Source organism: Leptopilina boulardi, unplaced genomic scaffold, assembly GCF_019393585.1.
Source record: "Leptopilina boulardi isolate dan_hultmark-lab unplaced genomic scaffold, ZJU_Lbou_2.1 LbouV2_126, whole genome shotgun sequence".
NCBI lineage: Eukaryota > Metazoa > Arthropoda > Insecta > Hymenoptera > Figitidae > Leptopilina > Leptopilina boulardi.
The window spans coordinates 1,384,471-1,411,734 of NW_026137670.1; the positions used below are offsets into that span (position 1 = coordinate 1,384,471).

Consider the following 27,264-nt stretch of genomic DNA (forward strand, 5'->3'; position numbering starts at 1 on the left):
GATTTATTAATAAAAGAATATTTCTATCAGATAATACTAATTCGTGTCTAGTATAGTATTTCCATACAAATATAGACAAAATTGAAAATGAGTGAAATTATAAGTAGAAATCTTTGTTCTATTTAAACAAAACAAAAAGTTGTAAAATAAAAATTTAATAATTGTCTACGATATATATACAACTTTGCCAGGTGGTTGGGCTTTACACACAATAACTTTCGAAGAGAGTGATCGTTTTTATTTTATATATAGGTGAGATATATACTCATTAAACTTGACTCACATGTCGATTCAAGTGCGAAATTTGAAGACTCACGCGTATTATAAAAAAAAGGTATATAAAGGTGTATAAAAAAAAGGTGTACAAAAAAAAAAGAAAGAAGAAGAAGAAAGTTGGATCAATTTTTCTGCAGTTTATATTAAAGAATACTTTCACAGTTTAGTGATATTGAGGGGGGGATTTTCGAATGTAATTCAAACTCCTTTGCATACCAAAGTAGATTTCTATGCGCATCGTAAATTACAAAATTCGATTCGATGTGTCGTGATCTAAAGTGGTAAAGGTTTGTACTTCACGGTTCGAATGTCGACGAAAACTCATTGGATTCTTCTTGCATTATATTGCATCCAAAGCGTTTCGAATCTCGCGAAGCTGATTTATATTTCTCTGTATGTGCTTCTGAGTCGAGTTCTTTTTTTTCCCCCCCTATCAAAAAGACAAAAAGCCACACGGTCCGAATCGAATGGAAATAAAGCAACTAATTTGCACCTGGATATTATATAGTATGTACTTACTAAAAAAAAAAAGAAAAAAAGTTGTGGCATTTTTTTTTCTTTTCTCTTTTATAAGAGATAGATTGAGGTGGAAAGTTTCAGGTGAGAAATGAAGAGCATTGCCGCGCGCGTACCTCTCGATTACAACGACGAGCTTTTTCTTATTATAGAGTGCGCGCACCTTTAGAGAGAGAAAAAAAGAGAGAGAGAGAGAGAGAAATAACGGAAGCAACTTGTGATGCAACAATGGAAGCTACACAACAATTGTGAGGCGAACTTTACGTTGCACCTGTACAGAATCTCATCGAGAATTGTGATACCTCTGTGTTGAGAATATATATCTAGGTTTCTGTGTACATATATAATGTCACTTTTGCATATATATATATATAATACCGCAAAATGTGAATGTATCACTGTCCTTTTCTCTTAAGGGGTAGTTTAATTAACGCGCGTATACAGACTTTTTAAAATGCAACTTTCATCTCTCATCAACTGCTTCATTCTGAACTCTAGTAATGATAAAACTGTTTCATTCCCAACACTAAAGTAACGATAAAAAAAAAAATACAATTTTTTTTAAAAAAAAATACCAAAAGTATAAACAGATGGAATATTTGAGAAACTATTAAAAAAAAAAACTTAATATTTTTTTTATATTCTCATGGAAAATTTACTAACGTTTAAATTTAAACTATATCGAAACGTACAATTAACATTACCGTCGAAAAATATTATTAGCGTTCAAATTTATCAACGTTTAAAATTATATCCGAAAAAACTTATCAGCGTTTAATTCTGTCGTTTAACATTACCATCAAGTTAAATTAGCAGCGTTTAAAGTTACTATTTCTTTAAATTAGCAGCGTTTAATACCATTATTTCAAAATTGCCATTGAAAAAAAGGTAACAGCTTTTAATTTTCTGAACGTTAAAAATACCATTCGAGAAAAAGTATCAGCGTTTACTTTTTTGTTAACGTTTAAAATTACCGTCTAGTAAAATTAGCAGCGTTTAAAGTTACTATTTCTTTAAATTAGCAGCGTTTAAAGTTACTATTTCCTTAAATTAGCAGTGTTTAATACCATTATTTCAAAATTGCCATTTGAGAAAAAATATCAGCGTTTAATTTTACCAACGTTTAAAATTATCGTCAAGTAAAATTAGCAGCGTTTAAAGTTACTATTTCCTTAAATTAGCAGTGTTTAATACCATTATTTCAAAATTGCCATTTAAGAAAAAATATCAGCGTTTAATTTTCTCAACGTTAAAAATACCATTCGAGAAAAAGTATCAGCGTTTACTTTATTGTCAACGTTTAAAATTACCGTCTAGTAAAATTAGCAGCGTTTAAAGTTACTATTTCCTTAAATTAGCAGTGTTTAATACCATTATTTCAAAATTGCCATTTAAGAAAAAATATCAGCGTTTAATTTTACCAACGTTTAAAATTATCGTCAAGTAAAATTAGCAGCGTTTAAAGTTACTATTTCCTTAAATTAGCAGTGTTTAATACCATTATTTCAAAATTGCCATTTAAGAAAAAATATCAGCGTTTAATTTTCTCAACGTTAAAAATACCATTCGAGAAAAAGTATCAGCGTTTACTTTATTGTCAACGTTTAAAATTACCGTCTAGTAAAATTAGCAGCGTTGAAAGTTACTATTTCTTTAAATTAGCAGCGTTTAAAGTTACTATTTCCTTAAATTAGCAGCGTTTAATACCATTATTTCAAAATTGCCATTGAAAAAAAGGTAACAGCGTTTAATTTTCTCAACGTTAAAAATACCATTCGAGAAAAAGTATCAGCGTTTACTTTTGTCAAAGTTTAAAAATACCATCAAGTTAAATTAGCAACGTTTCAAGTTACTATTCCCTTAAATTAACAGCGTTTAATACCATTATTTCAAAATTGCCATTGAAAAAAAATTACAGCTTTTAATTTTCTCAATATTAAAAATACCATTTGAGAAAAAATATCAGCGTTTAATTTTACCAACGTTTAAAATTATCGTCAAGTAAAATTTAAAAAAAAAACATAAAATTAGCAGCGTTTAAAGTTATTTTTGTTAAATTGTTAATCAATTAAAATTACCTGTAGTTATTTAATTATAATTAAAAAAAAAGAAATTATTTGAATTGGGAAGATTTTATTGAAATAAAACCTTAAACTTATTTATCAGCAGTTATATCTCCTATCGCTTGTAATAATCATCGTTTTGTAATTATTAATAATTAAAAATAACGTTCCTTGAAATAAACGTTAATTAAAAATGACATACTGTTAAAATAATAAAATTATAATTAATACTTTGTGCATAATTATTTAATTATAATGCTTTTTATAAATTGTCTATATTAATATATATATGTATATATATATATTCAAATGATACAAAATAGTTTTAATTGAAAACCAGTATAATGTGTTACACATTTTTTAATAACTTAATAAACAGAAAAAAAAGAAATTAAATTATTAACCAACTAATTAGCGATTAATATCGTAAATTTATGTAAATTCTATACAACAAGAGAGGTTATTTACTATTCAAAGAGTATAGTTGGTAGTAAACTGGACATCTGCTTTCAGAAACGTTTTAGGGCTTTACAAGTTGAGAGAGGGTAGTGAAATGATTATACGTGAGGTTTCAGAGTAAAATATATACAATATTATAAACAGGAATATAAATTAGTGTTCTATTTGTTTCATTATTAAAAATAGGGGAATGTGGAACACTTTCTGGTTTTTTTTTAATCTGAAATAAGTTTGAGTATAAAAATTTTTATATGCTAATTGTTTCAAAACTATTTTTAGTAAAAATCCGAAATATATTTGTATTTAGAACAGGTGATTGAAAAAATAATCCCAAGTAGCGAAAAAGTGCAATAAAATAAAAACAAAACGTGGTCCAAAACTACATTGTCCAAAATAAAATTAATTACAATAAAATTAATTAAATTGAAATTCCAAGAGAAATTTTGTGAAAATTAATGAAGAATTCGATACCTTGCAGGTGAATAAAATGAACTTGGTGTTAATTACAAAGAGAGAGAGAGGGATAGATATGCATTAAGAGGAAGCCTGGAGCGCTGATATCGACTGATTGTGATGAGGTAATAAAGGCAATAAACGAGAAAGAAGTTGTGATTAATGCCATTGTGATGATGGTATTAAAGCAGGTGATTCTTATACATATACATATATAGAGCTATTAATGGTCAAAAGTCCAGGAAAGACTTGAATGTATTGTTGAACAAAAGAATCGACCAGAATCGAGTTGAGGTTTATAAGAGTGATGGCGAATGATCTCAAGTCGTCCATAAGGATTGAACAGAAGAGAAAAAGAGAAGGAAAGATATAGAGAGCGAGAGGAGAGGGGGAGTATATATCGTATATAAAAAGCTTTCCCTCTTGCTCTCAGAAATGACTGCGATGTCGATTAAACTGGCAGGACAAGCGAGACCGAACCCGTTTTGTATATCGGTATCCAGAGAACGAGAGAGATTTCTCTCGAGGGATTTCATCGCACTGTATGAGGGGAAGTGGATGGGACAACTTTTAATTACAACCGCCATTATTTGCGCGAGATTATGTATTTAATGCAGCTATATATATAGAGGGGGACAACGACGTCGCGCGCGAGCTTTGAGGGGGATCGACCACTTTTGCGTTGGTGCGTATCTCTCACTCTTGTTATAATAATACACGACTCTCATCTCGCTCTCTTCTATACGAAATGCACGAGATTTTAACACCATCCTACTCAATCAGAATATATATATATATAAAAAAAAAATTAAATTTCGTTGACGTGCGAAATTTAAAGGGCACGGATACGGTTTAGCATTTCAAATTACGTTTCATTGCTGAATATTATTTGAAAATTTACTTAGAAAACAATTACTTGGATTTATTTCTAATAATAAGTATTTTCTTTTTTTTATTATTTACATTTTACTTCGTATTTTTAACTGATGATAACTTTATTAATTATTGGGTTTGAGACTATTTCTGACAGAAATAACTTCAAATTTTGGCGGGAAATCCCCTCCCTAACCAAAAAACGAACATAACCTCTAAAATTTATGTGAATATTGATATAGCCGCAAATCATTAGGATTGCCGCTGGGTTTTAAGACTATGTCCTACAAACATGACCTTAAATTTCCTGATTCAAGAAACGAACATAACCTCAAATTTTGGCGGGAAATCACCCCCTATAACAAATAAACGAATATAACCTCAAAATTTATGTGAATTTCGACTGTGACTATAACCGGAAGGATTGTCGCTGTGTTTAAGACTGTCCGACAAACATAACCTTTAAATTCCCTTAACCAAGAAACGAACATAACCTCAAAATTTAGGTACAATATAATTTCGAATATTTTCAAGCATTTACCAAAATCAATTTTTAATATAGTAGTTAATTAAATAAATAATTAATTAATTTAGTATATATATATATCAATTAAGAAATTACTTTCATTTTAACGTCGATTATTCATCGCTATGTAAATGATATCGCGTTGCCAAGTTGTTCGCTGTTGCTGCCGCCGCCGCCTTTCTGAACGATATACACTATAAAGGAGTTTGCGACAAAACATAGCGGTTGAAACATTAAACCTGAGAAGCCATAGTCAGGATTCTTTATGGACGCACACGGTATCTCGTAACAAAGTGGCGTGACTATAATATTAACGACATACCGCGATATGCTTCGTATCACCACACACAATCATAAATGAAATGTACGTAGGTGCCTTTCCAATTAGTGCATTATACTTGTCCTAGCAAATGTTTTTCTCCTCTCCTTTTCAGAATTCAACGTACATTTATTCTCATATATATATATATATTATAAATTACATTTTAAAAATCATCGTCTAATTTTCTTTTTATTTTCTCTCACCTATTTTTGCAAATTTTTTTTTTCAAAATTAAATTACTAGTTTTTACATTATGCAAAAAAAATATTGAAATTAATTTTTGAATATTAGCAAAGAATTTCAATTGTAACAATATATAGGTGGATGGTTATAATGCAAATTAGTACGTGAAATATAATCCAGCTTCAGTTCAGGTGAGTGAATATATATTAATCTTGGTATACATGAATTTTTTGTTTTAATGATTCTATAATGAGAATATTTTTATTTATTATTTTTGATGAATTGCAACTTAATTTAAAGTAAGTTTACAGGTCATGTGCGTGTACACCAAGAAAATAATATATAAACAGAATCATGGGACTTTAAAAATCCCCTCATGCAAGATTGAAAAGTGTAGTTTGGATTTCATGTTTAATCAAACGTTATACTATACAGCGCATATTATTTAATCCTTATCGTACAATCTTGACATCTGAACTAAGTATGACTCACGTTTCGTTACACCCGCGTGTTCCGCTAATGCTCACTATGAATGAAATTCAATTTTTATATATCACAAGTTGAACAGTAAGTTTCAAAATAGTCCCGAGATTTAAATATTAATACAGAAGAATTGACAATTGATCATAATTTTGCTGTTATTTTTTTCAGTAACCTTTTTGACTGAAATTTTTTTAAACAATCAAATCTGCATTATCATTAATCGGTAAAACAAATCAAATCTCCTTTATCATTTATCGGTAAAGCAGAACAGACAAATCTCCTTTATCATTTATCGGTAAAGCAGAACAGTCAAATCTGCATTATCATTAATCGGTAAAACATATCAAATCTCCTTTATCATTTATCGGTAAAGCAGAACAGTCAAATCTGCATTATCATTAATCGGTAAAACAGATCAAATCTCCTTTATCATTTATCGGTAAAGTAGAACAGTCAAATTTGCTTTATCATTAATCGGTAAAACAGAGTTAACTGTTTCGGTAAGTAAAGAATTCGACTAATTTTCAGTGAAATATAACTGAATTTCAATCAAAATTTTATTCAAGTTATTCAGTTCTTAAATTCCAACTATTTCATCACTTAATTTTCACTGATTCAATTTTATAGAGTACAGTTGACTCATTTAAAATAAGATACATTGTAAAAAAGAAGGTTGTATCATAATTTAGTCTAATTAGATTATAAATTTTATAAATGCAATTCTCCATGTGCAATAAAGTAATCAATTTGGAAAAAAAACCTAATAAATAAACTTGATTAACCTAACAACAACAGTAACAAAAAAAAAAAAAGTAAATTGTCTGAGAGAATGAACGTGTCTGGTAATAAAATACAATTTTTATACGCGAGAGAATGACAAGCCTGTGTAGAAAACGTGATTTCCGAAGGGTTTCAATTATCCGCTGAAGCGTCAGGAAATATCGGTTACCTATGTATACACACATATATACAGTAGCAAGTTCCCTTTTATAGAAAAATAAAAAAAAAATCCATCATTATCATCATTTTTTTCTCTTGAAACAAAAAACAAAAAAAACAAAAAATAAATAAAGATACAATATATGTGTGTGTGTTTATTCACAAGTAGCACGTAATACCTTAATATCACAGTAATATTACATGGAAGATTCGTAATATTATGGTGTAACATTACAGTAACATTACAGTAATATTACAGAAACATTACAGTAATATTACCGAAACATTACAGTAATTTTAAAATATTCGCCTTAAGGTAATATTAAGGTAATATTGACGTATTATTACACGTAATATTGGTGTAATATTAAAATGTAATACTGACAGAATTTTTTGTTTTAAGAAAAAAATCCCGGTAGTGGGAATCGAACTCTGAACCTTTCAAATATGAGTCCATAGTGTTAACCAACAAACCAACCTGACTTTCGGAACTTTAATATTTTTTTTCTCAGTATTGAAGCCTTGATACGGACATTTTAACATTAAAACTTAATATTATTACGTTATACTTTTTTCAGTTACAAAAAAATAAATCTATATCAATTTTCCCAAAGGATTCTTTGTGTATTTTGCACGACTCAAGGTTTGGTATGCGCGTGTTGTACGTTTGGTTGTTTCTAATGAACGCTGAAAATTAGCCGGTATCTATTCATCTGCACTGCGTCGTTTTTGCAAAGGAAAAACAAAGAAATGCTTGTACGTTCGTACTTGAGAAGAGATAAACAAGAGAGAGAGAACATGGGAGAGAATGAAAAAAAAAACCCCAGAGACAAAGAGAGAGAGAAAGAGATATTCTCTTCCAGTGTTACTGGGGAGAAAGAGAGAGATACATAGTGTCGCAACATTGAGCAAAGGAGAGGATGAAAAGCCGCGTGTGACCTTGTTACGTGTTATAAAATGCCACTTTAGTAAGCCGAGTTTGTCGGCCTTGAGAGGAGAGAAGAGATCACTGAGTCTCTCTCTCTCTCTCTCTCTCTCTCTCTCTCTCTCTCTCTCTCTCTCTTCTGAAGCTCGTTCCAGAACGGTATGCAAACTCATTCGCGTCGTACTACTTGAAAATCACTTTTCTCGGAAAAAGACAAGGCAAAAGCAGGGAAAAGAGAGAACGAGAGAGAGAGAGAGAGAGAGAAGGGCTTTTGTAAGAGAATTCTTAGACAACGCGTTTAACTTGGTTTGAAACATGTTCGCAATAAAAAGGGGGGGGGAGGGAAAGGAAAGAGAAAGAGATGAGAAAAAATAAGCAGGCAATACTTGTTTTCCCTTACGATCAATAAAAATCATTTCAATACCCTATTATTATCACATCTTTTTTCATACAGCTATATAATATTTTTCAAAATTTCAATACATTTTTGCACACACATATACACACTATATAAATAGTGTATATTCAATATCACTTCTGTATTTCATTCTACCATAGCCTATTCTAATAAATTTTCTCCATATATTTCATGAAATAGTTTTTCAATCGCGCTTTTCATGGCAATTTACGCGAAAAAAGCATTTGATATACATAAATTTTGCATTGAATCTTAAAACAACTTTTTTTTTTGCAATTTATCATAGTTTGCAGTTTATCAAAATTGGTTTTTTTTTTTAATCAATTGTGTAGCTTGACATAGTATCAAAAAAAAAAAAAAATGTTTAGTCAACTTTTTTTTTTTAATGGAAAATATATTCAAATACTTGGATTTTGTGGAAGAGTAAAATTTTTGTGTTTAGAATAAGAAAGCGTTAAATATAATAAAGGCAATTGTCAAAGATTATCAAATATAAAATAATAAATATCGGTAAAACTAAAGTAATATCTCTCTCGTTGAATAGAAAAAATAAAGATCCGCGAATTTAGAGAGAAAACCTTATAGTTTCGCTTTGGGGTCCGTCCGTCGTACACGCGTATGGTTGATATGGTAACCGTTACTATAGCAACAGTTTCCATAGCAAGCGTTTCTATAGTAACAGTTTCCATAGCAGCCGTTACTATAGCAACCATTTCCATAGCAACCGTTACTATAGCCACCGTTTCCATAGCAACCATTTCCATGGCAACCGTTACTATAGGAACCGTTTCCATAGCAACCGTTACTATAGGAACCGTTTTCATAGCAACCGTTACTATAGCAACCATTTCCATAGCAACCGTTACTATAGCCACCGTTTCGATAGCAACCATTTCCATGGCAACCGTTACTATAGGAACCGTTTCCATAGCAACCGTTACTATAGCAACCGTTACTATAGCAACCGTTTCCATAGCAACCGTTACTATAGCAACCATTTCCATAGCAACCGTTACTATAGTAACCGTTTCCATAGCAACCGTTTCCATGACAACCTTTACTATAGGAACCGTTTCCATAGCAACCGTTTCCATGACAACCTTTACTATAGGAACCGTTTCCATAGCAACCGTCACTACAGCAACTGTTTCCATAACAACCGTTACTATAGCAACCATTTCTATAGCAACAGATACTGTAGCAACCATTTCCATAACAACCGTTACTATAGCAACCATTTCCATAGCAACCGTTACTGTAGCAACCATTTCCATAGCAACCGTTACTATAGTAACCGTTTCCATAGCAACCGTATCCATTGCAACCATTTCCATGGTAGTAAGCTACTAATAAAAATTAAGTACTTAAAATTGAAATATTCATGATTTATACAGTAATTCACATAGTGAATTCTCATTGGATTTTGGTTTATATAGTGAATGAGCGTGAATAGAAAAAAATATATAGAAGCGTTTCGGTGTCAATGGTCAATTTTCTATAGTGTACGCGCGCTGTTGTTCAATTTCTCATGTCATTCTCTTGTAGAAAGTGAGCGAATATACATATATGCATTCGAAAGATCATCAAGATAATGTTGAAAATACATATGTCATTGACAAAAGAAGAGTGATAGGCGCTTTGTAACACAGTGAAATGCGTATCATTCGCATGCCTGTGATTTCTTGTTATTCTGTCGCGTAGAAAATGAAGATCGCACAAACCGTTGAAACACATATAGCTATACCTATATATATATGAATACAAATATCGAACGCGCAGAGTATTGCAAATGTTAGACGGGCGATCATGTTCCTATCGATAGTGCGGGAGCCAATCATAGGAGCGGATATGAGTTATGTCGGCATATCGTATATAGAGATAGAAGAGAGGTTTGTTGGCGTAACGTGGCGGCCAGTTCAATTTCAAAATTTACGTTTTCAACTGAATCATTTTGACGTTATACGCATATTGTACCGCGAGGAGTCATTTTTTTTTAAGGTGCTTTATATTTTTATCTTCTATTCCCTATCTCTGTCGCTCTATTGTCAACAATTTTCAAATTGTAACACATAAAATTTTCCCAATTTTTCATATATTTTCTTTTTTAGATCTAATGAATATTTTTTTTAAATGTTCAGTAAATTAAAAAAGAATTCGTTTTGTAAAATTTGCAATAAAAATACCGTTATGTTTGTCTTTAATTGCGTATCAAATATAAAAATTTTAAACATTGCATTTTTATCCTCTTTTTTTTGCCCTGTAAAAATTCGTTCTACACTAAAATCTCATACTAATTGAATGAAAATGAGACAAGCTAGCATTGGGTCTATTAGGCAAAAGCAACTGCATTTAAGGTAAATATCAAATGGAAGATCGCGTATGGGGAATTGGAGAATGAAAAAGTAATTATTTTTATGCAAGCCTGGTATGTGTTTAATCGGTACGAATCATTTGAATAAATTTGACTGTGAAATTTCTTTTAATTCTCGATCGAATCAGCAATACGTGCAGATTCTATTATCACGATATACCACACTATTGCTAACTCGTGGAATAAAACGTAGTTGGTCGATTGGATTCTCCCTTGGATTACGTGTATATATACATTCTGTCCTTCTTAATTAAATGTAACTATAATAAATGACATTTAAACACTGCGAGAAAGAAAATTTCTTTTTTAATAAAAAAGTTTTAAAAATTACCAATTTTTGTGTAAAAAAATGTTCCTAATCAAAAATTTATTTAATATAAGATTTTCTTAATGATCATGGGAAAAGAAGTATCAGATTTTTTTTTTATGGGGATGAAAGAAATATAAAAGGTGGAAAAATGGAATCCGGGTATTTATATGTAAATAATGGTAGTTTGGTATATAATGTGCAACTGTAAAGAACAGAAATTTACGAGCGACTTGTCATCTCTTGGTGATGAAACAAAAAAAAAACAAGAGGCAAAAAAAAGAAATAATAAAAACATCTTCAATCCAACGGGTGCGAATGTAACTAATGGCCTCTTTTCCCCACACACACACACACACTAACCAATTTCGATTTAGCTTTATTAAATAAAATTCTACCCAAAGGATTTGGACACTGTTAATTGAATGATTGGATCTTGTGAGTTGCACACAGTTATATTTCTGTCCCATATTTATTGCACCAATTTCTACACTTTCTATAACGAGACGAACATAAAAAAAACCTAAAATTTTCATTTGCAATTTTTTTTTTTTTCCTATTGTCACCAAATAACACAAATTAATATTCCAATATATGATATTGTATACTAATTAATTGATGAATTATTAATTGAGTACTGATAAATTATTATAATGTAAAATTTAAATGATTGATTGAATAATTAATCATTGTGTGTGTGAGTTTAAATTCTTTTTCCACCTAATTGTCAATTTTGAAAATTAATATTTCAATAATTCATAAATATACTTTGACAATAAAAATTTTCTTGTCCTAACCAAAATTTTTGGACAAAAAAAAGAATTTGGTTGCCTACATATTTATTGTATTCCATGGTAAAATATAGGTAATACTGTATTTCCAAGAAAATGAAATTCAATTTAAGATTTATAGAAAATAATAAAATATCAATAAGTACGGACTAATCACGTCTTTCATTTATATGAAAACGTTAATAATAATAATATGTCCATCGATTTAATTGCCACCAGTCTCAAATTAATGGATGAGATTATAAATCCATTACTCTTTCCACGGGTCCGCTATTTCATCATTTATTTAATATTTTTTTTATGGAAATTGCATTTTTATAAAGCTATAATTCGAAATTCGTGAGGGGAAAAAGATTTTTTTTTTTCTTTAGAAATTTATCTTGTCAATTTTTTTTTGTAAATTAGATTTAATTTAATTTTTAATTTAATATATTTGAAAATTTTCAATGTTTAAAATTAAGATTGATTGCAACTATCAGCGTTTATTTTTACCGCCATGTAAAATTAACAGCGTTTGAAGTTACAAATTCACTAAAATTAGCAACGATTGAAGCTACTAATATTTTAAATTACCAACGAAAGAAATTTTCAGCGTTTAATGTTAATAATAACAGCTAACTTTTCATTTTTTAAATTAAAATTTTGTTTTTAAATTATCAACGTTTTAAATTATGATTCATTGCAACTATCAGCGTTTGAAGTTAAAATTATCTTAAATTATCAACGTTTCAAAAAAATTTCGATTAAATCTATTAACGTTTTAGAAACCATAAACATTTTATGAAATACTAAAATTTGAATTTTAAAATTGTCAACGTCTAATATTATTCTCAACTCAAATTAAAAACGTTTAGTGTTAAACAAATTACAAATTAATCAACGTTTTTAACTACCGTCAATGGAAAAATCAACGTTTACCTCTACTATTTTCTGAAATTATCAGCGTTTTAAATTGTCAACGTTTAAAATTATTATTTATTGAAATAACAAGCGTTTAGTGCTAAAGGAATCACAAATTATTCGTTTTTAATTACCGTCAATGAAAAAATCAACGTTTACCTATACTATTTTCTGAATGTATCGGCGTTTCAATTTGTCAACGCCTAAAATCATCTTCAGCTGAAATTACAAGCGAATAGCAAATTAATCAACGGTTTTAACTACCATCAACGGAAATATCAACGTTTATCTCAAATATTTTCTGAAATTATCAGCGTTTGAAATTGTCAACGCCTAAAATTATCCTCTACTGAAATTACAGTTTAATAATATAGATATAGATAACCGTTTAGTGCTAAGGGAATCACAAATTAATCAACGTTTTTAACTACCGTCAACGGAAATATCAACGTTTACCTCTAATATTTTTTGAAATTACCAGCGTTTTAAATTGTCAACGCCTAAAATTATCCTCTACTGAAATTGCAACCGTTTAGTGCTAAAGGAATCACATATTAATCAACGTTTTTAACTACCGTCAACGGAAATATCAACGTTTACCTCTAATATTTTTTGAAATTATCAGCGTTTGAAATTGTCAACGCCTAAAATTATCCTCTACTGAAATTACAGTTTAATAATATAGATATAGATAACCGTTTAGTGCTAAGGGAATCACAAATTAATCAACGTTTTTAACTACCGTCAACGGAAATATCAACGTTTACCTCTAATATTTTTTGAAATTATCAGCGTTTTAAATTGTCAACGCCTAAAATTATCCTCTACTGAAATTGCAACCGTTTAGTGCTAAAGGAATCACATATTAATCAACGTTTTTAACTACCGTCAACGGAAATATCAACGTTTACCTCTAATATTTTTTGAAATTATCAGCGTTTTAAATTGTCAACGCCTAAAATTATCCTCTACTGAAATTGCAACCGTTTAGTGCTAAAGGAATCACATATTAATCAACGTTTTTAACTACCGTCAACGGAAATATCAACGTTTACCTCTAATATTTTTTGAAATTATCAGCGTTTCAAATTCTCAACGCCTAAAATTATCCTCCACTGAAATTATAACCGTTTAGTGCTAAAGGAATCAAAAATGAATCAACGTTTTTAAGTACCGTCAACTGAAATACCAACGTTTACCTCTACTATTTTCTGAAATTATCAGCGTTTTAAATTTTCAACGCCTAAAATCATCATTAAGTGAAACTACAACCGTTTAATGCCAGAGAAATCTCAACGTTTTTCACAAAAAACAATTGAAATATTCAACGTTTAACACTAAAAAATTCAATTTTAACATTTCCAAACCCTGATAAAAATTGAGATTACAATTTTTTTACTCACACAACAATTGGAGGAGTGTTTTGCGAAATAAAATGAACCATTTGAGTTGATGTCTTTTATAGAGGCGCATCATGACAGAAAAATGGAAGCTACGATAGCGGCATCATAACAAAATGAAATGCATATCTAAAATCAAGCAACATGATATAGTCAGAATGACATTGACCTTTTTGCTTATTGCAAAGAAACACGTATGTTTTTCTCGCGCATATATATTTTTTTTTTTTTTGATTTGTGACTCAAATGAATGTCAAGTGTGTTGAAAAAAAAGTGATGCGTTTTTATGCGAATATGCGTGCTTCAGACACACATACATGTACACATATAAAAATATAGTGAAATCTGACACTAGTTACCTGACTTCTATGGAGTCTCGTGCTACGTCCGAACACGTGTCAACATGTCAGTTGACATAGATTTTTCGTCGAGATAGGTTCGACCTGAAACTAAGACGAGTTCCCTCAACTTTTGATCGAATCCTTCGAGAGGGCGAGGAAAGAATTCAAAAACCAGTTTTGTTTGATGATACACCACCACCTCTACCTACGCGCGCGATTCTTCACTTGGATTTTATATTGTATATATATATATATATACATACCTTTGGAGGTAATATTATTTCTATTTTTCCCTGAATTTACCGACTTTTCCCATTTCTAACGTTGATAAATGAATCACAATATTCATTCACAGTTATAACTTTTATTCCTCTTTTAAGGTCATCAAAAAAAATATTATCCATTCCTTTATGATAATATTTTTTTTCCCATTATTATACGTGTATATTAATCACTTTTATTGTATATACTTGATCATTATTATGATAATTGTAACTGGAAAATGTTTTCAGGAACCGTTTTAACAATCATTTTACTTTTCAAAACAGTGATTACAATAAAAACGATTGAATAATAAATATTTTTCGATATATTTTTAATATTTTTTTTCTCTATTGTAACTAAAATAAAAATATTTTTCAATTAATTTTTAATTTGTTTCTCTATTGTAATTACAATGAAAATAAAATATTTTTTCCATCTATACTTTTTTAATTTGTTTCTCTATTTTAATTACAATAAAAATAATAAATATTTTTCGATCTATTTTTTTTTATTTTCTTTCTCTATTGTAATTACAATAAAAATAATAAATATTTTTCCATGTCTATTTTTTATTTTGTTTTTTTTTTCTATTGCCACGATTGAAATTGAATACAGTGGAAGTAAAATAGTAATACAATTTTTCTATTGTTATTTTTCAAAATTATGAAAATTAACAAAATCGATATAGAAATTATTTTTTGGAAAAAAAAACAACTTCTACATTTTTATGAGTTCTAAATATTTAGATATTTTTTTAAGGTTTAAGTGTTAAGTTTACTCAGTAAATTATACAAGAGCCGCGAAACCTGCTCTCGCATTAATCATTTGCTTTAACACTTTGTAAAATAATTTTAACTACTATTAAAATAATTGACAACTTGTCTCAAATCGTTAATTTATGTTCAAATATTTACTGAAAATAATAAAAGTGTAAAAAAAAATTTCTTATAAAATTGTAATAATAATAATAATAATACTAATAATACAAATAATACTAAAAAATAGTAATTATATAAAAATTAATAAATATTAAAATAAATAAGTAAAGTAAACTATGAATTAGAATAAAAAATACTAAAAAAAATTTAAGTAAATCCCAGTGATTTTTACTAATTGAGATATATGTATATATATATATTTACTTCCGCAGATCCAAATTCATTAAAAAAGTAAAAAATCATGAAAAGTAATATTTTTCGCCGCCATTTAAGGCGTTTAAAATAATTATACGTCGGGAGAGATTTGTTTTATAAAAATATAATAATCATGGAGAGTGCGCGTAAAAGTGCGATAATTGCAGACCAATAAAATAACGAGCAGATCCTTAATACTGCGCGGGGCAAAGAACTAATTGTAGAGTGGTAAAACGTTGAAACCAGTTTCAAGTGCGCATTCATAAAAATTGATAGAGAAAGAGAGAAAAAGAGAGAGAGATAGAGAAAAAGTGAGTGAAGTTGTTCTATCGATTGCAATATTTGTGTCTCTATAAAATTCTACATTGTATATATATATACCAACTTCAAAAACAAACTGAGCATTTATGTAATAGATCTTTTTGCAGAAAAAAAGTACATGTTTATTTTTCCACTGTTTTTTTTTTTTTTTTTTTTAATATTTATTTCGAGAACTCATAGATTTACGTGATTTTAGCGCAAGCAAATAATTTGTATGCAGACTGTGACAGAACAGGTAAGCTGGGGATTTAGGTTTGAATCAAGTTCCATTTTCCCCCTTCAAGCTATATATTGTAAATATCACAAAATTCAAAAGTAAAAGCAGCTTTCATTTCAAAAAAGCTCTTCTTTAAAAAAAAAATATATGAAAACGCATATCATTTTATCTTCGAATTATGTCGTTCTGGATTTTCATCATTTGCGCCCAAGTTTCCTATTTAATTTTAGAAAAAGCTTCAGAGGTTTATTACGGTTAAAGAAACAGATTATATGTTCATGTGAATAAAAAATTTTTCATTTCTTTCACCATAAATATAAATCCAGATAAATAAAAAAAAAAAAAAATTTTTCTCTCTCTTTTCAATTTTCAGAAAAATAGGGAAAAAATCTCCATCTCTTTTAAAACTATGTCCATGTTATATAAATTTAAAATTAAAAAACAAAATTTTTATTAAAATTTTTAATTTTCACAAAAATTAATTAAATACATGAAAAATAAAAAATTGCGCTCACATAACGTTGAAACAATTTCTTTTTCCATTTTCCACTAGAAAAAATAAATATAATCTATTCGAAAAATTTTACAACTCCATAAATATTAGAATTTTTTTTTTTGGTATATTTTATACGTAGAGACAAAAATTTGACGTTATATATAAAAATTTAAAAAGCAAATTTTGTATTCAAAAATTAATAATAAAAAATGAGTTAATTCAATAAATGAAAAAAATATAGTATAAAAAAGAGTGGAGCATTTTTTTTTTCCAAACAAATGTTTTCTATATTTCATACACGCGGGAAGAATTCGCGAAGGTTAAAATGGATATTTTGCAAAGTGAAAGTTGTATCTAATAACCGTGACAATTTCTTTTTCATGTGTATGTATTTTCCGAGACCATTTATTACGGAAAAACGGGGCAATTTCGTTTCTATTCGTATAGTAGTGCGAAATATAAACGCAATATCGTGCAAGGAATATCTTGAACACGTCTCTCATATATGTATGTAGTTCGCAGACGATTTATTTCGACCAAATGTGTATACTAGCGAAATCGTCAGTTTCTATTGAATTTCCTGCTTATCGCGCTCACTGTATTCGATTTTTCCTCCTCCGTTAAAGAACATGTTTCATCTCTTCCATTTCATTCCTATATAAATATACAACGAACTTTGACACACGTATTATATATATATATATATATATTGATGATTTTTAATCTCTCAAAATCTATCATTTTAAAAAAATTTATTGACACAATTTTTCTAAACGTGCATTCAAGGAAAAAAGAAGAAAATAAGAGATAAAATAGACAGGTAGAAGAAAAATCAAAAAAGGAAAAATACTATTACGGAAATTAATTTAACTTTTCAAATTATTTATCAATCATTTAAAATTTCAATAGAATTTTTAATATTCTTGAATCAAACGTATCAAAATTCATGTGATTTTAAAATCATCAATATATATATTTGATATTCAATATTTTTCAGCCGAGCCAATAATTCATCGTTTTCTCGAAATGAATTTAACGCAAACAACATTTTCCCATCAGAATTTATATCGATTTGAATGCAAAAAGAGGAAAAAAAAAATATATAGTGTCGCTTTGGAAAATGTTCAAAAAAAAAAAGGTAAATGACATTCAAAAAAACAAGCACAAATAGATTGTTGATTTGTCAGATACATTTTTATCCGATATTTTGTACAATTTACGGTATAATATTACTCTGCGGATATTGACAAACTAACTCTTCAATGAGATTTTCAAACCCCCTATTTTTATATACACAAAAAAAAAAAAATGTCATAAAATAGGACACACAATATCTATATAAAGATTAATTTTCTATAGTCGATAAAAAATAAAAAAAAATTTTTTTTTTTAATTAACTTGTATATTGAAATATATAACTATATGAAATTTTTGTTTAATTGAAAACGGAAAAAGATTTTTAAATTACTTTTCGTATATTATTTTAAAATATGTCAATAAATGAAAATAAAATTTTTATTAGCAATTTGCTTCTATTGTTTTAAAATTACCACTGATTAAAATAAAATAGAATTTATTTTCCGGGTAATAATTTTTGACGAATGCTGACTGGAACATTTAATTGATGATTTATGAAACATTGTTTTAAACGATCACTAATTGTTGGAAACAAAATTTAATGTTTTTTAATTGTAATGTATTTTTTTTTTAAATATTTAAACATCAATTATAACAATCATTTTAATCTAAAATTAATGATAACTGAAAAAAAAGTCATTGATTAATCTGATAGAATCTTTAGTGTTATGAAAACACTAATTCAGAATTAGAAATAGAAATAATTTCTCAAAAATGGAAGCAATGAAAAATTCAAAATTTAAAAAAAAAAAAATAACCTAATATTTCTTGAAATTTTTCCCCTAATACGAAAACGTAAATTTTATCACTTTTTTTTTCTCATATCTTTAAAGTGAAGAGAGATATAACCGTGAAGAATTTCAAAGTGTAAAATCGAAGCTAATCCCTCATCGTAAAAGAAAAGAAGAAGAAGAAGAAGAAGAAAAAGAGAGGTGAATGAGTTTTGAGCTCACTACTGGTTTTGCAATAACGACAAATCATCTTTAGACTGACGCGTTGTTCTCGCTTTGAAATAAGTGTAAGAACTCATTACATGTATACTCAGAATCCAACTTTACCTGTGAGGCAATCTTGGGTGGGTAAAGAAGAGATTCCTTGGGTCGTGAAGAAGAAGCGTTTTGCCGCGCGAGTTTACGACGCGTTCTCCTTGTCAGCTTGGCGTGCGCGTTCCAGATAGTATGACAAAAAAAAAAAACTTACTGTAAAATCATCAAAGTAATGATGAAAAGACACAAAACTTTTCAACACTAAAAATCACTGAGAGATGCACGCGTTTAGCACTGTGAATGATGAGATTGAATTTGCATCAACACACTTGACACCTTCAGAGGTGGCCCGAGGTCATCAAAACAACAAGAGCCACTTGATGATCTCCCAAACGTACTGCAAGTTCACTGATACATATATATCTACAAGTGGGAGTAACTTGCACATATATATAGACAACTTCACTGCTATATCTATATGTGTAGTGAAGAGAAGGGTTTCACGAATGAGGAGTAAATTCACCAGACGAGGAGTTGATATTCACACAGATGACGAGTAGTTTCACCAGATGCCAAGTAGTTTTAGTGCCAATCGACAATAACACGGATCCTCGAAACACTCTCAACACACCAAAGTACTTGCTTGTACTCGTGGTGACCGATCATGTTTCCGAAGCACTACACTTGGTCACTCATTATTGCTTACTTAGACAATCAACACATTCCATGCAACACATCATTTTCATCCACAATATTCCTCCTTAGCTATTGTCATCATCCTCGAATAAATCATTCCTTTGGATAATACTATAATTCAAATTACAAGTACCTCCCTAGGTTACAGATAGCTAAATCTGCTTCTTCTTCAAAATCTGCTTTCCAAAATTCTTATTAAATGTTCCGCAAATATTTTGCTAAACGATTTTACAATTTTACAAGAGGAATTAAAACACCTTGAAAGTGCATTAAAATTTAAATTTCCTTCGCTTGTAAATCTTCCAATTTATTGATACTAAGAATACTGATTAGACTTTCACGTCTTAACAACAGTGTCTGCCAGGCGATATCCATCAATGTCACTTGTATTGGATTTGTGAATCCTTAAAAAAAAAATGCTTCTTGTTGATTTTGAAAGAATTTCCTTAATATTTCCTTTACCAGTAAATTAGACTTTCCAAAAAAAAAACTAATTTTGAAAATAAAATGCACGACACTTCATGTTTTTTTATACAAATAGAAATCGCTTTAATTTTGCGAATCACATATACACAATGAATCAGAGCGAATCACCCCGAGCGCGGTTCTCGGAGAACGAACTGAAGTTGCAAGAGAGCACGCGACGTTTTCCGGAGGTGGAGAGGCAACGGTTCGCCATGCGCGAATTCCCCTCTCTCTCTCTCTCTATCTATCTTTCTTTTATCGCTCCCCCACCACTCTTTGACGATTACTATTATCGATCTGTTAAAACGATCTCTTTTTCTGATTACATGGATCGTGAATCCACAAGGAAGTTCAAGGTCAAACCTCTTTTATTTTTTCTATCTCTATTTATAATTTTGGTTTCTGATGAGTAAAGTTTTTTTTTTTTGAGAGAGCAATTATTAAGAGATGTTTGGAAGCATCATCGCAAAAGAGAATCGCGAACCGACCGACCTCGGAACAGAAACTGTCGGTTCGCGCTGTATAGTATCAGAATGTTTCTTTGGGTTTTAGCATCGCGCCCCTCAAATCCCTCCCTCACCCCCTTTCTCTACTCTCCTCCTCTTGAGCAACCTCCTCTTTCACTTCCAATGCCGCGCAGCTCGTCGCCAATCGAGTGCGCTTATATTCGTATGTGTGGATTCAAATGAACACATGTATTTACTCATTTTATCAAAGGTATACATGCATGTACTTGACAAGTAAAAAGGGTGAATTAAAAAGGAAAATTAGCGGATTATTTGGTTACTTTTTTATCCTCAATATACGTGGAAAATAACACGTCAATTATATACGATTTATGATAAATAATTTTCTATAATCAAAAACTAGATTATATATTTTACAGATTTGATTTTTGAATTTGATAATTCGAATATGACAAAATATATACACTGAATTCAGTGGTAGAATTGAAGAATTCAAAATGTCGGATCCAATATGGCGGAACTAGTTTTAAAATAATTTAAAACTCCTTACTTGGGGATTTTTAAGCAAATATTTGCGAAAAGAATTTGTTTATTGAAGACTTTGGAATTGATGATAGCAAATTCGATGTTTTTTTCAAAAATTCAAAATGGCGGATCCAATATGGCGGAATATGTTTTAAAAATTAATTTTATTTGCTTGAAATTGGTTACTTGAGGGGGTTTAGGCAAATATTTGCTAATAATTCAATAGTTGACGTGTTTGAGGATCGCTGATTGTAAATCCGATAGCAGTTTTCGAAATTCAAAATATCGGATACAAAATGGCGGAAGTATTTTAAAAAATCGCTTTTATTTGCTTGGAGTTGGTTACTTGGGGATTTTTAAGCAAATATTTGCGAAAAAAATTTGTTTATTGGAGAGTTTTGGAATTGATGATAGCAAATCAGATAACGTTTTTTTCAAAAATTCAAAATGGCGGATCCAATATGGCGAAATAAGTTTTAAAAATTAATTTTTTTTGCTTGGAGTTGGTTACTTCGGGGGTTTTAAGCAAATATTTGCTAAAAATTCAATATTTGACGTGTTTGAGGATCGCTGATTGTAAATCCGATAGCAGTTTTCGAAATTCAAAATGTCGGAAACAAAATGGCGGAAGTATTTTAAAAAATCGCTTTTATTCGCTTGAAGCTGGTTACTTGGGGGGGGGGAGGGGGGTTTAAGCAAATATTTGCTAAAAATTCAATATTTGACGTGTCTGAGGATCGCTGATTGTAAATCCAATAGCAGTTTTCGAAATTCAAAATGTCGGATACAAAATGGCGGAAGTATTTTGAAAAATCGCTTTTGTTTGCTTGAAGTTGGTTACTTGGGGGTTTTTAAGCAAACATTTGCTTAAAAATCATTACTTGGCGAATTTCAGAATCGCTGACAGTAAATTCGATAGCAATTTTTAAAAATTTTAAATTGCGAATCAAAAATTGCGGAACTATTTTAAAAAATTGATTCTATTCGCTTGAAGCTCATTATTTGGGGAGTTTAAGCAAATATTTTCTCTTAGAACACGTTACTGAAAGAGAATCGGGATCACTGGCAAAAAGTCCGATAGAATTTTCTCAAAAATTCAAAATGGCGAATCTAATATGGCGGAATCAGTTTTTAAAAATATTTTTTTTCCCCTTTAACCTCTTTTTTTTCTTGAATCATTAAATATTTCTCAAAAGACAAATATCATTTATCCCTTGAGAATAATAAATTTTTTTACGATTCTAGAAAATATTAAAAAAAAAAAAAATTTGATATCTTACTTAAAATTCATGGGAAAATTTGATGGACTTTAAAACATTATTAAATTATTAATTGAATGCAAAAATTGAAAGAAAAAAAATTGTTTTACTCTATTTTCTCAATTTCAGAACACTATTAAAAACGACTTTGTATAAAAATTGTGAAAATTAAAAAATAGATAAAAAAAATTTATAATCGAGTGAAATATTAAAATTTAAAACTGTTTCCTTCTTTTTTTTTTTTTAAATTTTCCATTAAATATAAGTCTTTTAAAAAGCATTAAAATTAAGCTTCTGGAAAACAAATTCTATGAAAGAGAAACTTTTATTCTCCCGAGTGGCAATATGTTGACGATGAGAAAATTATTAAAACTACACTGTAAAAATCTTTTTTCAAAATTTTTCGAAAAAATAATATTCTATTTAGAATATAAATTAGTTAATAATTAAATTACTCACCAGTCGTTGATTTTGTCGCATCCATCCTTCTCCTTGGAAAGAATTTCTGAAATTAGACAAAAAAAAAAAGACGTGATTTTTAAATCCTTGGTTTTAACATTACAGTTTATATATATTTACTACAAATGCAGAATGATACCTATTTTTTTTGAAAAAAATAAAATAAACATCTGGAAATCTTTTTTAATATTTTATACAGAACAATAAACGTAAAGCTCGCGCACGTGTATCAGTAAATGTATCACATATATACAAAAGAATGGTGTATATATGTCTCGTTTATTTTTTGCTTTTAACCCTTTTTTTTACCATGTTTTTTTTTCAACCCTGCTTGAACTCTCCTTCCATATCTCACATTGATTCTTTCTTCTTTCTCTTGCAATAAGAATTTTTCCTTTTTTCTCACATTGAATTTTTTTTCTCCCCTTTCTCACACATATACACTTCTCTCTCTCTCTCTCTCTCTCTCTCTCTCTCTCTCTCTCTCTCTCTTTTTTTTTTTTCACCTGAAATTCACTCTTTTTTCCTTCTCTCATTCTCATCCCTGCTTTTCATTCTCGTTTATACCCTCTTTCCACCTATGGTCTCCATTTTCAATTTCACTTTTTTTCCATTCCCCCTGCCTTCTCATCAGAGAGCCAAAATCTCGGGGTCGCAATTCGTGTATTTCACTGAGAAACATGGAAATATACATCCGCTCAAGTCTAGGCGCGTTTCGACCTCTGTTGCTTCGTCGAAACGGAGGTTAACCCTTTCAGACCTCGCGGTGCCAAATGTGATTAGGTAACGAACGGGCTGGGCTTTATGTCACTTCGACAAGGGGACAAGAGAGAGAGAGAGACAGATTCCCTGTACTAGGAGAGAGCTTTGAAATCATGTTGGTTAGGGGTGAACGGTAGTTAATTGACTGTCGTTTGACTCTCGGCAACTTGATTTGTATGATCAAACAAAGTGCGGGTTAAAAACAATTTCACTATGTACTTGATGAGATTTTAGAGGCATTTTGCGAAAAATTGTTTCATTGCATGTTCAATGAGCATGATAATTTAATATCAAGAAAACTTTTAAATGATTTACACAAGTCAAAAAACATTTTCTGTTTCTTTTAAACACAACAAAAAAAATTTTTGCTTTTTTATTATAATATAATTTGGTAGAAAAATAAATAATATATTTTTCATTCGTAATTTTATTTAATTAAAAAGAAAAATTCCTCATTAAATTCACGTTTGTGTATTTTCAGTGAATATACACAAATTTTCATTATTCTGGAATTATACATATTATACTCTTTAGAAGATATATAATTATTTAAAATCCCCAGGTCCTTAAGATGAGTATTTGGAAATAATTTTCGCATGTAATTCTGAAGGGTAGAGAAAATTAGAAATATAATTTCACGATTCAAATTTTCATTATCTCGAAGTGAATTTTTGGAACAAGATGAAATCTGTGAAAAGAGAGGGAGTTAATTCTCTCTCTCACATATATATATATATATATATATATATATATATATATATATATATATATATATATATAAAATGAAAAATGGTGCTTGTTGTTAAGAGCATGTAGGAATTCGTCGAGGGTGGTAAAATGCAAGAATACTAACCCTTCTCTTTCTCTCTTGGTTGTCAAGTATCTCCCATGTGTTCTCGACCGCCACGATTATACGGCTATTTAGAGATAATTGAACCGGCTAGAAGCACTCATAAGTACACCCTCTGTGTGCCAATGAAAGAAAAGTTTCTCATCTACTAGCTAAAAAAATTCCTAACAATGAAAAAATCCCTTTTTTTTACTCATTAAGATTGTTACATTGTTAATTTTTTCGGAAACTTGACTGATTTCAACAGTCAAATCGGCATTATCATTAATCGGTAAAACAGAACACTAAAAATCTGCATTATCAGTAATCGGTAAAACAGAACACTAAAATCTGCATTATCAGTAATCGGTACAACAGAACACTCAAATCTGCATTATCATTAATCGGTAAAACAGATTTGACTGCTTCAATCAGTAAAGAATTCTACTAATTTTCAGTGAAATATGAAGTGAAAAAGCTACTAATTTCCAATTTCTTAAGTGTTAAATTTAAAGAAAAGTAATAATTTGTGATTTAGATCTAGAGAATATTACGCAACTGCAAAGGAAACAATATTGATTATTAATAATATTCAAGTATGTTTTGTTCTGTTCAATATATTGAAATAATTGTTCTCCATTGGACAATTACAGATTATATAGAGTATTATCTCAATAATTACCCAATCGATTAGTTATTGTCTAATATATTCCTCGGTAGAATAATTATAAATACAATTTTGTTTTGTAAAGGAGAAATTGAAATTATAATATTTGAAAGGATCAATTGAATATGTAACTAATTTTCATATTATATTCTCGTTGATAGAAAACTAGTAGAAAACTGATAGTCAATCATTCAAAGAAGTTCAATCATATAGAAGGAGAGAAAACATGCTCTTGTTACTGTATAAATAACTATATATATTTTGCGAGAGCGTATGCACGCATGCAATAGATGCTCACCCTCGTCAGCTAGTTTAAATTGTACATGAATAAATTCAATCCTATCACGGAGCATGCTAATTTTATATATATACAACAAGGTCCTAGCCTCAACGAGGAGAGAGAGCTATATACGAAGTCATCTACATAACACGAAACCGACGTTTTAGATAAATGCCTGGAGAATTCGACTAAAACAGAAAATCAACATTGCAACTCTCTTTCAAGACTTTACAAATTGTTCGTATCTAAAATGGAAACCAAAATCAAAGTTAGAAAAGAAATTTTTTTTTCTCTTGGAAAATTAATCAAATAGGAGACAAAAAAAAATTTATTTTAATTATAAAACTAATTTTTAGATAATTTTGGAAAGTAAAATTATTAAATTCATTAAACACTACAAGAAAATGTAAGCAATTTCAAGAAATTGTAGTAATTTTTCTAAATACAGTGAATTATCACTTTTAGTTCACAAACATGTGAGATGGCCGAGTGGCTTCCCTACTGGATTTGAAACAACAAGGACCGGGGTTCGATTCTTCGTGACTGGATTTTTCTGTTATAGAATTTCGCTTTTCAAAGTACATCATATGCAATTTTAACAGTGAATTATAATAATAATAAATATGAAAATAAAATAATAACAAATATAATAATAGATAAAAAATAAATTAAAAAAAAATAATAATTAAAAAAAATTAAGTACCTTCCATTTGGTGTTGCATGAATATTACCAGATGCACTCACAAAAATACACACGCGATTAAAAAAATTTCGAACACTCCCGATATAATTGAAAATAAAAAGAAAACACCCTAACATTCGATCGCGGTTTAAAGAAATTCGAACACTCCCGAAGCTTATACAAACATAAAGGTTAAAAAATTTAATACAAAAAAAAACACCCTAAAATTTCATCGATCGCGGTTTTAAAAAAAAAATTCGAACACTCCCGAAACTATTTACTTTCTTGAAAAAATGGATAAAAGAAAATAATCTTATACTTTAGATATTGAATTGAGAAATTAAAAAAAAAATTGTTTGACGATAATTGAACACGTGTTCACTGATTGCAATTCGAATTGTAACTGTTTAGTTTAGAGTAATTTCACTGTGCTTCTAATTGTCCCGCCCCTTGATTTGCGATTGTAGACAATGACCTTGTATACCTGCGAATGTAAACTTTTATTATGATGCGCGCACTTTGACTTTATTCTCAGAATTCTTAAACTAAATAGAAAATATTTCCATAAATAAAATTATTTCACAATTTGTAAAATATTAAAAATTTAAAAAATATTTAAATATTTAAAAATATTTAAAAATATTTAACATTGTTAAAAAATACCCAATTAAAGAATTATTTTATTTCAGAAATATATTTTCTTTTTTAAATACAAAAATAAAAATTATTTTTTCTATTTTTAAACTAGTTGCTAGGGGTCGCTGATTATGAATAAGACATCAATTTTTTGAAATTCAAAATGGCGGATCCAATATGGCGAATTTTTTTTTAAATTTATCGAATTCGCGAAAAATTGTATTAAAATTTCATTGAATTCACTCTGAAATTCATTACCTAAGAATTTTGGAAGTCGATAATTACGAATCTCACATCAGATTTTTAAAATTCAAAATGGCGGATCCAATATGGCGGAATTTTTTTATTAAATATCGAATTAGCTTGAAACTTGTTACTCGGGGGTTTTTTGTGTCGCTGATTACGAATTTGACGTTTGATTTTCAAAATTTAAAATA

General features: G+C 29.3%; 1 protein-coding gene across 4 annotated transcripts in view; it reads right to left on the bottom strand.

Moving 5' to 3' along the window:
* LOC127291197 (latrophilin Cirl-like) overlaps positions 1-26,442 on the bottom strand; it is a 332,370-nt gene extending 305,928 nt beyond the window's left edge. Inside the window, exons 1-2 of one of the 4 annotated variants that reach the window (XM_051320149.1) lie at positions 26,213-26,442; positions 22,972-23,017 (exon numbers count right to left, since the gene is read on the bottom strand). The gene's annotated coding sequence lies outside the window, so the exon portion shown is untranslated. Of the gene's footprint in view, positions 1-19,172; positions 20,422-22,971; positions 23,018-26,212 lie in introns of those variants that run through there. The other 3 variants (XM_051320158.1, XM_051320151.1, XM_051320150.1) reach the window with 3 other exon arrangements.
* Between the last annotated feature and the right edge of the window lie 822 nt (positions 26,443-27,264).